Source organism: Mytilus californianus, unplaced genomic scaffold (genome assembly GCF_021869535.1).
Source record: "Mytilus californianus isolate M0D057914Y unplaced genomic scaffold, xbMytCali1.0.p SCAF_1, whole genome shotgun sequence".
Classification (NCBI taxonomy): domain Eukaryota; kingdom Metazoa; phylum Mollusca; class Bivalvia; order Mytilida; family Mytilidae; genus Mytilus; species Mytilus californianus.
Window position 1 is genome coordinate 92,632,632 of NW_026262581.1, and position 12,313 is coordinate 92,644,944.

The 12,313-nt window shown below is 32.5% G+C and overlaps 1 protein-coding gene across 1 annotated transcript in view; it reads right to left on the minus strand.

The window, feature by feature from the left end:
• Window positions 1–6,773, minus strand: part of LOC127726301 (beta-1,3-galactosyltransferase 1-like) — a 54,043-nt gene extending 47,270 nt beyond the window's left edge. The window contains exon 1 of the mRNA XM_052233621.1: window positions 6,567–6,773. The gene's annotated coding sequence lies outside the window, so the exon portion shown is untranslated. The remainder of the gene's footprint in view (window positions 1–6,566) is intronic.
• Between the last annotated feature and the right edge of the window lie 5,540 nt (window positions 6,774–12,313).

Below are 12,313 nucleotides of genomic sequence, written 5' to 3' on the forward strand. Positions count from 1 at the left end.
TTATTTTATTTTATTATAATGAAATTTTGGGGTTCTCAATTGTAATGTATGGACCTCCTAAGTATTTGAAAAAAAAGGGAAAGAAGCTTCTCATGCCACCATTTTATCATGTGAAGGATAGGTTGGTTCAAATATATTTGTTTTTAATCATGTTTTTAGTAGTTGGATCTCATTATGACAAAATTTTAATGACTTAAATTCAAAATAAATTTGGGATTCACACTGATATATATTACCACTGTAGCTTTAATGTAAATTTTATAAGGCTTTGCTATAACAAGATTTGTGTTTTATCTTGTTTTATCTGATTTTAGTGGTTTTTATGTGATTTTATTTGTTTTTACTGTCAAATCCTGTTATACCAAGCCTTAGTATGATTGAGTTTATATATTTTGTTTATACATGCAATTCAAAATATAAATTTACATAATGAGATCAGACATTTATTATGCTTTTAACTCTTCTTAGTGGATAAAATAGAAAAATGAATGAACATAAATATTTAAGTGGTCGTTGAAGATTGACCAAATTACAAGATTTATAAATGCAGAATCTTGCTCTAACTAAATCTGTTCTTATCAGCTGAACCAACCTATCCTTCAATAAGAGTAATAAAATTTTATAAAGGGAAAAGTCCATTCTTCGATTGGGGAACCTTTGGATGTGAAAAAAATATACACAATGCCAACAGATACTGAAGATTATTTGAAAGTTTAGGCAAAAACAATTCAATCCTTTAATTGTGATTGGAAGTTGTAGACGAATGAGCAAACAGATGATATACTTGCTTACTATGGCACATTTCCTAAAGGATATGGACTATGAGTATAGGTTTTGCTCATGGTTGAAGGCTGTAGGTGACTGATAGTTGTTAAATTCTATATCATTTGGTCTCTGGTGGAGAGTTGTCTCGTTGGCAATCATATCTCCTCCTCTTATTTTATATGAAATAATTACTTATTACTTCCTGGGCAAAAAGTTCTGGTTCCAAGAAAATAATAAAAAAAAAAATACTTATATCATACATGTATTGTTGAATAACTATCCTACTTTGATATAAAGAATTGACTTTGGTTAGAAATTGGGAGGAATTATAAAGAAACTTTGTATACAATATTAGAGCTTGGGGTTATAAATGTTTAATGAAATGCAGTTAACTATTTCCTTGGTGATCTAATAATTTTTGCACAGATCACGATATTAGTTTATTTAAATAAACCAGTAAATAAATTGAGTACACCTCATAAATGAATTTGATTCATGTATTTTTATGCATTTTTTATCTTAGTATTTACCATTGTATTCCTTGTTATATTTGTAAATGCCTCTTCATATGTGACAAACTGAGGATTCATATATTTTATGGAATTATATAAATTTATTTAAGTTTGGTATTTAATATTGAGCAAAAAAAATATTCCTTTAAGACCTAAGGATATTAAAATATAAGACATGTATCTCAGAACAGAATTGATTTTCTAAATTCTATTTAAACAGCTAGTCTGGGAACTGGTATCAAGAAACTAAAAAGAATCCTCAGCTCTTGTCAGTTATTTTGTATAATTGTAATATTTAACCAGTGATACCTTACCCATGATGCAGATCCTTTTCCTCCTTTTACTTATAAAGGGACTAAAAACATATTATTACAATTTCTTTGGTATTTGTACACACTTGATGGAGCAGAATGGGTCTGGTTTCATTTGGGTATTTTATATTATGATGTATGATAATGATATAGATAAATAGGTAAATAAAAATTTAATTGAGAAAACCTATCTTATATTTTATTTGAGTCTGAATGACAAATAAAGGGGGAAGAGGTTTCTGTGGTCAAGGGTAACTCACAGCTGATTTATTGTATGGTATGGACGAAGTTGAAAAGCGAGACTTGGTCATGCTTTTTCCATAAGCAGCAGCTTCAACAATGTATTTGATTGTGATAAGTTCAAGTTAAAGAAAACAACTAGTGGTAGGTCAGTGATATTTGGTATGCAGTTATATAAGCATTGAAACATCTTATTTCTAAGGAGATTATTTTGCTTCTCTCCCTCAGTCATAGTTGACTTAAAACTTTTAATTAGTTTACAAGTATAAGTTTGTGATTAGGTCAATTGAAAGGGAACTATAAGTGGTATGTCAATGATATTTGGTATACAGATGTATAAGCATTGACAAATGTCAGTTCCATTGAGATTGTTCAGCTCCAGCCTCAGTCATGGTTTATTGACTGAATGCTTTGCATTATTTACATGTGATTTGTGATTAGATCAGTTTAAGATGAGTGACTAATATCTGATATTTGGTATGCAGTTGTATTGGCATTTGCAAGTCTCATTTTCATAGAGATTATTTGGTCCCACTTCCTTATCATGGTTCATGGACTTTGAAACTTTCACAGTTTAACAAGGAACCAATTGATAAGTAAATGGTGTTGGGTATGCAGTTTTATAAGCATTATCATTTCCATGGTGTTTTTATTTTGCCCTGAACCGTTAGTCATCATGGTTCATTGCATAGATAACAAGTTTAAATATTGCAAGTTAATTTCAACATTTGCATTATACCACCAAAAAAACGAAGACACATCTCTGTGTCAACAGTTTATATTTCCATCTCTTGGTATCTTTCAACATCATGTTTTGAGTTTTAAATGTCACAGAAACTTCTTTGCTAGTTTAAACAAGACTTGACACAAATGATACTTAGGAATTACATGACAGAAATGTTCATTGGACTTGCTGATTACCTGATTGGCTGCCAAGTCTTCAAATAGATCTAGAATTCTAAAATGATCTAGTTTATATAAAGGCTCATCAGATACAAAACACAGGGATACAGATCTAGCAGTGGATGCTCCTGATATAAAACTTCATAATCCAGACTGAAGAAGAATGAGTCAATCCATATCTTGTATGCAGTTGCCTTATGGTCTGGTTTAATCTGGCATATGAACATTATCTTGATTCCATTTTTAAGGGTATGTGTACATTATTTGTTTTCAAATTAATTTGACAGTTTTTATGTGTAATAAGGACAATTAATTCTCTTATGGCTATTGCCTGTGATCTATTTCTCACATGAATAGATATATTTTGTATCACATTGCATGGATTGGGATAAGAAAAAGGTTTACGAAAAATTTGTTAATTTGAGTGGCTTATCCTGCACCATTTGGTCATCATTTAGGTTCCATGATTTGGTCTGTTCTCTGTCAGATTCTCTAGGTCAACAATGTATGGTGTACAGAATGATTGTAATGTGAATATGATTGTCTGATGAGATACATCTGACCTTGGCCTTTTTTTGAAGTGTGGTCAACATTAAGTTTTTATAGACTGTAAAAAATTTGCCATTTTATAATGGTGTGGATATGTCGTCATTGTGGTCTGTAGACAATATGTTTTCCAGACAATAACTTGAGTATAAGTGTATAGATCTCAAAGAAATAAAACCACAAGGTCCCATACCACAAAAGGAAGGTATGAATTGAATTTGGGGTTATTGCCCTAACAGTTTAGGAATAAAAGTTAAAAAAAGATTTTCCGGGGTTTCCAGACCATAACTTGAGAATAAATCCATGGATTTCTATGAAATTATTATACAAGATTTCAAACCAAAAAGGGAAAGTTGGAATTGATTTTGGTGATTATGGCCCAAACTGTTTATGAATCAGGAACCAAACAAACACCAATACTTTGTATGCATTATTTGTTTCTTGACCAATTTCAATTTCGATGAGAATCATGTATTCTTTGGGTTCTTTAATATGCTGAATCTGTTACCATGTTTGTGTATTTCTGTTTTCGAATTGGTTCACATTCAGGTCCAAAGGGTCCAAAATTAATCTAAGTTTGATTTAAACCTAAAATTGAATTCTTTGGGTTTTTTTTTTATATAATCAAACTCTGTATTTAGATATTGGGCCCATTATCAAATTGGTTCACATTGAGGTCCAAATGGTCCAAAATTAAACTTTATTTGATTTAAACCAAAATTTTAATTCTTGTGGTTCTTTGGTGTGCTGAATCTACTGGTAACTGGGATCTGTATTTAGATTTTGGATTTTTAGCCCCGTTAACAAACTAGTTCAAATTGAGATCCAAAGGGTCCAAAATCAGAAAAATTAAAAATTGAATTTTTTTAGTTCTTTGAAATGCTGATTCTAACTTATTTTAGATTTTGGATATTAGGGTATAGGTAAATTATGTATTTTTGAATTCTTAGACCACATTCATTTGGAGTCCGAAACCTATGCTGTGTCAAATATTTTATCACGATCCAAATTAAGAGCTGTATCAAGCTTGAATATTGTGTTCATACTTGTCCCAATTGTTCATGGTTCAACCTCTGTGGTTGTAACAAACTGTGCCCTGCAGTGCATTTTATTATGATTAGGTCAGAACTATAGTGAGTGTATAAAATGATTGTAAGGTGTAGTATGGTTTATATTTGCATCTGACAGGGTTTATCTGAAATTGACCTTATATTCATGGGTCAATGATAATGTAAATGTTCTGTTATACCCTGTTTTCAGCCTGTCTGTTTTGTACAAAGCAGTGTTAAATTCATATAAGATTCACATATGTTCTCATTCTTAATATGCATATTAATTTGCAGTAAAACTTAAGCAGCCAATGCCCATCCATCATCAGTTACACGGGCAAGACATTTCCCTGTGAGCATTCCGGATCATTCTTGACTAAGACATAAAGCCATTTGGGACAAATTATTGATAACATTGTTCTTCTTTGAACACCTATTAATATTACATATGGTGTAGCATTCTAATGTTTTCATTGGATATGACGATCACGTGTTTCAAATGTTATTTTACGTATCTAACGCCTTGTTTCTATTTTTACGTATATTGACGCTGTGTTTCTATCTAGGCAGTAACCATTTTTCGGGAGGGGGAGGGGGGCTATGGATTTTTTTTGGAAAAAAAAGTTTGTTTCCAGTTTTTGGAGAAAAAAATAATTTGTTTATGACCCTGAGAAAAAGAAATTGTTTGTTTCACCCTCAGCTGCCACTATATGTAATATGCTAAAATTTAAAGAAAAAAAATTGTTTTCGACTTGTCGCCAAAAAAATAGAATGTTTTTCGCCAAAGTTTGTCCGGAAAAAAAACCATAGCCTCTCCCCCCCTCCCGAAAAATGGTTACTGCCTAAATAGAAACACAGCGTCAATATACGTAAAAATAGAAACAAGGCGTTAGATACGTAAAATAACATTTGAAACACTGCCAGTTCAACGTTTCCTAAATCCTTGACACTCTAGAACAATTTTTTACAGCAAAACATACAAAAAAAATGAGAAGAAACGGTTGTTACTTTGAGCCCATTATACACTGCATTTTTATTAATAAGACATTTTAAATTTGTACTGATTTGACATTTGAAATGTTTTATCATTCTACTATTCACATACACAAGTGAAAAATTGATTAATTTTCTGTCGCTTTGAGCATTGGTCAAATTTTGTTTTTCGCCAAAAGGGTTTTATTTTGTGCTAAAAGGGTCATACTTTGGCGATAAAATGTTCGCTTTTTCGTTAAATATACGATCGATTCTCTAAAATATTATATAAAACTAAAAATTATTGTCATTATCGTATGCCCAATCGTAGAGAAAGATACAAACTGGCATCTTACTGGTAGATTCTATAAGGCTTGATGCGATACTTTTTTGCAATAAGGATATTCATATTATTATTATATAGTATTCATTGGAGTATAGCCAATCTTCAAAAAGCACCAACAGACATACATGCAGATAGCTTCGATGGACAGTGCCGCTGGAGGATTTCAAAGTTCTCATGCCGCAATGCTAGCTATGCGTCTCAGTTTTTCAGTTTGTAATATTCGGCCACATACCCGTTCAATACTAATAAATATTGATATATCTGTGCATCTATAAGTTATTCGTGGACTGAAATAAACATCCTTTGTAGGAACTTGACTAGGCTGTGACCACATCAAGTCGATTTTAAAAACAAATATATCAAGACTTTGCCATTGGTAATGCAATATTAACACAAGAGTGCTCACGCTAAAATGTCTCGCATGTTTAACTTATCATTGAATTTATGTTGCAAGTCTGCAATATGAAGGTTTTACTGCTGGTACATGTATCACATAAACTTAACATTATCAATGTTCTATGAAAACGAGGTAAGGGTCGAATGAACTATGCCAGATAGACATGTACACCTTACAATCATTCTATAGTACATGACTTGGAAACAGATCAAACCACAAAATCTTAAAATAGACCAATGAACCAAGTAAATTAGATATAGGTCTTATGTACACTCCCAGACAGACATGTACACCTTTATCAATGAATAAAAGCCATACCGTAACGATAATCAGCTATAAAAAGGCAACTGGCAGGACAAAATGTGTAACAATTCAAACGAGGAAACAAACGGTGTGATTTATACCAAAACAAGGAAAAACAAATATAAAGGACATGGACTTTCAAAACTTTCCATTGCAGACATTCTGCTGTCACAACATACCGTATCGTACATGTTACATGATAAATATTAACCGTTAACTTACCTTACGTTAACCTGCCATGTCAATTTCTGTTTCCAAATACGGATGTTACCAAAAAGTATTGAAAAGGATATTCTGGCACTTTGTGAACAGGAACTTTTTTTAGTTACAGTAGACGGTATTGACGCTAGTTTCGTTGTTGGCCTTTCCTTATCTGTCTTCACTCTGCCATTTGTTTCAATAATTTTACTTAAAGTCAAGTACAAAAAGTAAGAAGATACCAAGGAGCAGTCAAAGAAACTGAAGGTATTGAATGGAATAAAATGTCCTTATTTTGGCATGTTGACAGATTTAAAGAGACGCAATTATTACGAAAGAAATTTGAGAGTATCTGTGTGGTTGTATTCATCCTGGAGAACTTTAAATGTACCCTATTAAACATATATAGAGTGAAACCTGAATTTCGAGGCTATAATTTCTTACTTTGACATTTTGCATTGACATAGTTTTCCATATTAAAAAATTGTGATGTCCATATTCTGCAGAGGGATATATCATGAAAATAATTTTGATAAAAATAAGAAGAATAATTAAGTTCCAATGTACTGTGAAAAGTTGTGTAATGTTCAGAATTCAAATTGATATGCATGGGTATGTTTAATGCAGTACCAGGTGTAAGAAACAAAGAGAAAATTAAATATACATGTACAAGATTTATTTGCTTTAGTGTCGGATTTGTTTGTAAAAAAGTGAGGACAACCTAAATTCTCAAATCAAATTTTACTTTTTTCCCTAATCTACATTGAAATACAATTTTGTATTTAAATGTAGTATTTACAATGCAATATTTAACTCCAAACTTTCAGTACTATAGGTAGCATTTGGTAAATCTCAGTTAAATCTGCCTCTTATATATACGGTAAGATAGAAGTCATTGTTAAATTTTGCATTTCAGATTTCTGTTATTGTGAAGGAAATGAAATCTTTCCAAAGAATCAGTTGATGTTAAACTGGCCATTTAAATTTTGGCAAATTTAACTGTCCCATTGAATTAATAGCCAAATTAATCAATGAATGATTAGTTTTTAAGGAAAAATTTAAATTCCCCATTGAATAAACTACACAGTGTGCACTAACTATTGTATTTATTTAAAGTGAACAGTTCAATTTGTAAAAACTTAAATGGCCAGGTAAATACCAACTGATTCTGGGGAAAGGTTTCATTTCCTTGGCAATAATCTTCCATAAAGGCTGAAAATAATCTTGAATAAATTAAACAATATTTTATATAGATTTGGTACGGCTTTACTTTTTAAATTGATTCTTACATATAATGAATGCAAGATATTTTCATACCCCTACCTTTGGTGGAATCATGGTAGGATGCTCTCCTTGAGTGGAGAAGACTGTAGTCCTTTAAAATTGGTATTTGCTGCTTCTTCAACCAAGCACACAACATTAACCAGTAGCGAAGGCTTGTCAGATCAGAGTCCAAATAATGTGTCCAAGTTGGGAAACATGTCTTCCTACAGACTGTTACTTATTACGTTTTTACTTAATTTCATCACTTTTATATATTTTATGCCTTTATACTACATAAAACCAGTCAGATTGGTTGTAATGGTTAAGTTTAATAAAACAGTAAACATTTTCAATCAAGAGATTGGCAACTCCTTTTTGATATATATATATAATCCATTGATATATCAGACAGCTCTTTCATTATTTTTTACAAGAGTGCACACGCTGAAATGTCTCGCCTACTACATGTATACTGACCTTTGATTTTATGTTGATAGTCCTACATATAAAGTTTTACTACAAGTATCACATTAACATTTATGATCCAAGAAAATGAGGTCAAGGTCAGATAAACCAAGCCGGAAATACATGTACACATTTAATACAATCCCTCCATACACAGAATATAGATGACCTATTGCTTATCCCGGTAGTATAAAAGAAACAGACCAAACCATGGTAATTCTAAACTGACCAATGAACCATGAAAATGAAGTCAAGGTCATTTGAACCCTGCCAGACAGACATGTACACCTTAAAATCATACAATGCATCAAATATAGTTGACTTATTGCTTAAGGTATCTAAGAAAAAAAGTTAATCAGGAAAACTGAACATTGACCAATCAACCATGAAAATGAGGTGAAGGTCAGATGATACCTGCCAGACAGACATATGCACCTTACAATCATTCCATACACCAAATATAGTTGACCTATTGCTTAAAGTTTAAGAAAAACAGACCAAAACACAAAAACTTAACATAAGCAATGAACCATGAAAATGATGTCAAGGTCAAATAAAACCTGCCAGACTGACATGTACATCGTTAAATATTTCCATACACCAAATATAGTTGACCTACTGCATAAAGTATTAGAAAAACAGACCAAAACACAAAAACTTTACATTTAGCAATGAAATGTGAAAATGAGGTCAAGATCAAATAAAACATTCCAGACTGACATGTACATTGTAAGATATTTCCATACACCAAATATAGTTGACCTACTGCATACAGTATTAGAAAAACAGACCATAACACAAAAACTTAACATTGAGCAATGAACCGTGAAAATGAGGTCAAGGTCAAATAAAATCTGCAAGAATGACATGTACATCGTAAAATATTTCAATACACCAAATATAGTTGACCTACTGCAAACAGTATTAGAAAAACAGACCAAAACACAAAAACTTAACATTGAGCAATGAAACGTGAAAATGAGGTCAAGGTCAAATAAAACCTGCCAGACTGACATGAACATAGTTAAATATTTCCATACACCAAATACAGTTGACCTATTGCATACAGTATTAGAAAAACAGACCAAAACACAAAAACTAAACTATGACCACTGAACCATGAAAATGAGGTCAAGGTCAGATGACACCTGTCAGTTGGACATGTACACCTTACCATCATTACATACACCAAATATAGTAGACCTATTGCTTATAGTATCTCAGATATGGACTTGACCATGAAAACTTAAACCTTGTTCACTGATCCATGAAATGAGGTAGAGGTCAAGTGAAAACTGTCTAACATGCATGACGACCTTGCAAGGTACGCACATACCAAATATAATTATCCTATTACTCATAATAAGAGAGAAATTAACATTACAAAAAATCTTAACTTTTTTTCAAGTAGTCACTGAACCATGAAAATGAGGTCAAGGACAATGGACATATGACAGACGGAAACTTCATATCATAAGGCATCTATATACAAAGTATGAAGCATCCAGGTCTTCTACCTTCTGAAATATAAAGCTTTTAAGAAGTTAGTTAACGCAGCCGCCGGATCACCATCCCTATGTCGAGCTTTCTGCGACAAAAGTCGCAGGCTCGACAAAAACTGCTTTTTCAACATGTTAATGATGTCTTAGTGACATCATAACTGACTTTCGGAACTGAAGTGTCCAAATTATATCACCATATTCATTCGAAGTAGAACTAGTATAATTTTGAAAGATTTGAAGAATTTAAATTATTTTTCAAATTTCAGGGGACAAATATTTTAAGAATAAGAAGTGAGAAGTGCACATAAAGTTAAATAGTAGCATATGGTTATTTCGTTATTCATACACACCTATTCTGCATGTTAAGATGACTCATTACAAAGGCATTTCATTTGACCCATATACAGGGGCGTAGCTAGGTATCCAATAACCTGTAGACACAAATTGCGGCAGGGGGTCTGGGGCCCTTTAAGGCCCCCAGCAGGTCCAGGACAGAGCCCTGGTAGGGGGTTCAGGGGGCTTTGCCCCCGACGGAAAACGGGTTTCAGCATTTCAGTTGCAAAATTTTGTGTACAAAAAAAGATATAATTTACTGGTCATTTTATCCACAGGCGCTTGGGTATATAATACAGATATTTTTTTTTTTTTTTTGAATAAAATATTCAATTTTCTATATTTATACTACTTATCTATCACTACTGCGCATGTCTCACCTTGTTTCAAGTGATTTTACCAACTCTGAGACAAACCCCCATTTTACTATCCACACTAAGTTTTTTGGTTGAGGCTAATTTAAGTAGAGAACAGAAACTAAAAATTCAGCAATTTTTCTATTTGTAAACACGCATAACTCTAGAACGGTTGTGTATAAGTTTTATAACATTTGGTTGAGACAAACTAAAAAAATCAGCAATTTTTATGTTTATAAAGGGACATAACTCAAGAATAGTAAAAGTGTCGCCACCTAATTTCGTACTTAATCTGTATTATGTAGTAATAAGAATTGCGTATAAGTTTCATAACATTTGGTTGAGGCAAACTAAAGTTAGAAAACGGAAACAAAAAATTTGTACTTGATCTTAGTTTTGTGGTAATGAATATTGTGTATATAAAGGGGCATAACTCAATAATGGTTAAAGTGTCACTACCCAAATTCAACTTGATCTGTGTTTTATCAGTGAAAGTCAAAATTAAACATTGCATTGTATAAAGCATTGATTGTAGTTGATTCAGCTATAATCATGGACAAAGGAAGATAACTCCAATTTAAAAAATTACTTGATATTTAGAAGAAAATAACAATTTTGCAATTTTTCCATTTATAAAGGGACATAAGTCTAGAACGGTTAAAGTGACGCCACCAAAATTCAAACTTGATCTGTGTTTTGTGGTAATAAGCATTGTGTATAAGTTTCATAACATTTGCTTGAGGCAAACTTAAGTTAGAGAATGGAAACTAAAAATTTTGCAATTTTATTATTTATAAAGGGGCATAACTCTAGAACGGTTAAAGTGATGCCACTAAAATTCAAACTTGATCTGTGTTTTGTGGTAATAAGCATTGTGTATAAGTTTCATAACATTTGGTTCAGGCAACCTGAAGATAGAGAACGGAAACTAAAAATTTTGCAATTTTCAATTTATATAGGGGCATAACTCTAGAACGGTAAAAGTGACGCCACCAAAATTCAAACTTGATCTGTGTTTTGTGGTAATAAGCATTGTGTATAAGTTTCATAACATTTGGTTGAGGCAAACTTAAGTTAGAGAACGGAAACTAAAAATTTTGCAATTTTTCAATTTATAAAGGGCATAACTCTAGAACGGTTAAAGTGACGCCCCCAAAATTCAACCTTGATCTGTGTTTTGTGGTAATTAGCATTGTGTATAAGCTTCATAACATTTGGTTGAGGCAAACTCAAGTTAGAGAACGGAAACCAATTTTGGGACGTACAGACGGACGTACGTACCTACGTACAGACGGACAAGGGTATAACTTAATCTTTTGATTCTTAAACTTTCACCCTCCCCCGGCCACACAGACACATATACACAAAAACACACACACACACACACTCGATACGTCATGCAGAAGTTCTGTTCATTCTATCTAACAAAATTCAAGAAATTCATATTTCCTTATATCCTGTTCTGTAAAATCCCTACCTGCTTAGGAATTTGAATAAGTATGGTAATTACACGTAGATCTGAGAGTTCTCGAAGTTACTGAAAGCTAGTTGATTGATTGATTGATTGCTAAACGTCCAGTGGCAAATAATTCATGCATGTTCAGGACTAAAACAAAATGGGGTCGTCCAGGATGAAGGTCTGGAAATTTGGAAATGCCATTCATTGGAAAATGAGGGTTTTTTGGATAGGAACAGAAATTTGCCTTTCAGTAGACGACCTACGAACCCCTCAAAGAGTTGTTGCAAGTTTCTTAACGTTCAGAGAGAGTGGCATTCTCTCTACACTAGGCATCGGATTGAACTTGGGCCAACAACAACTAATTTAAAAAAATCATTTATCTTAAGTTGAGGT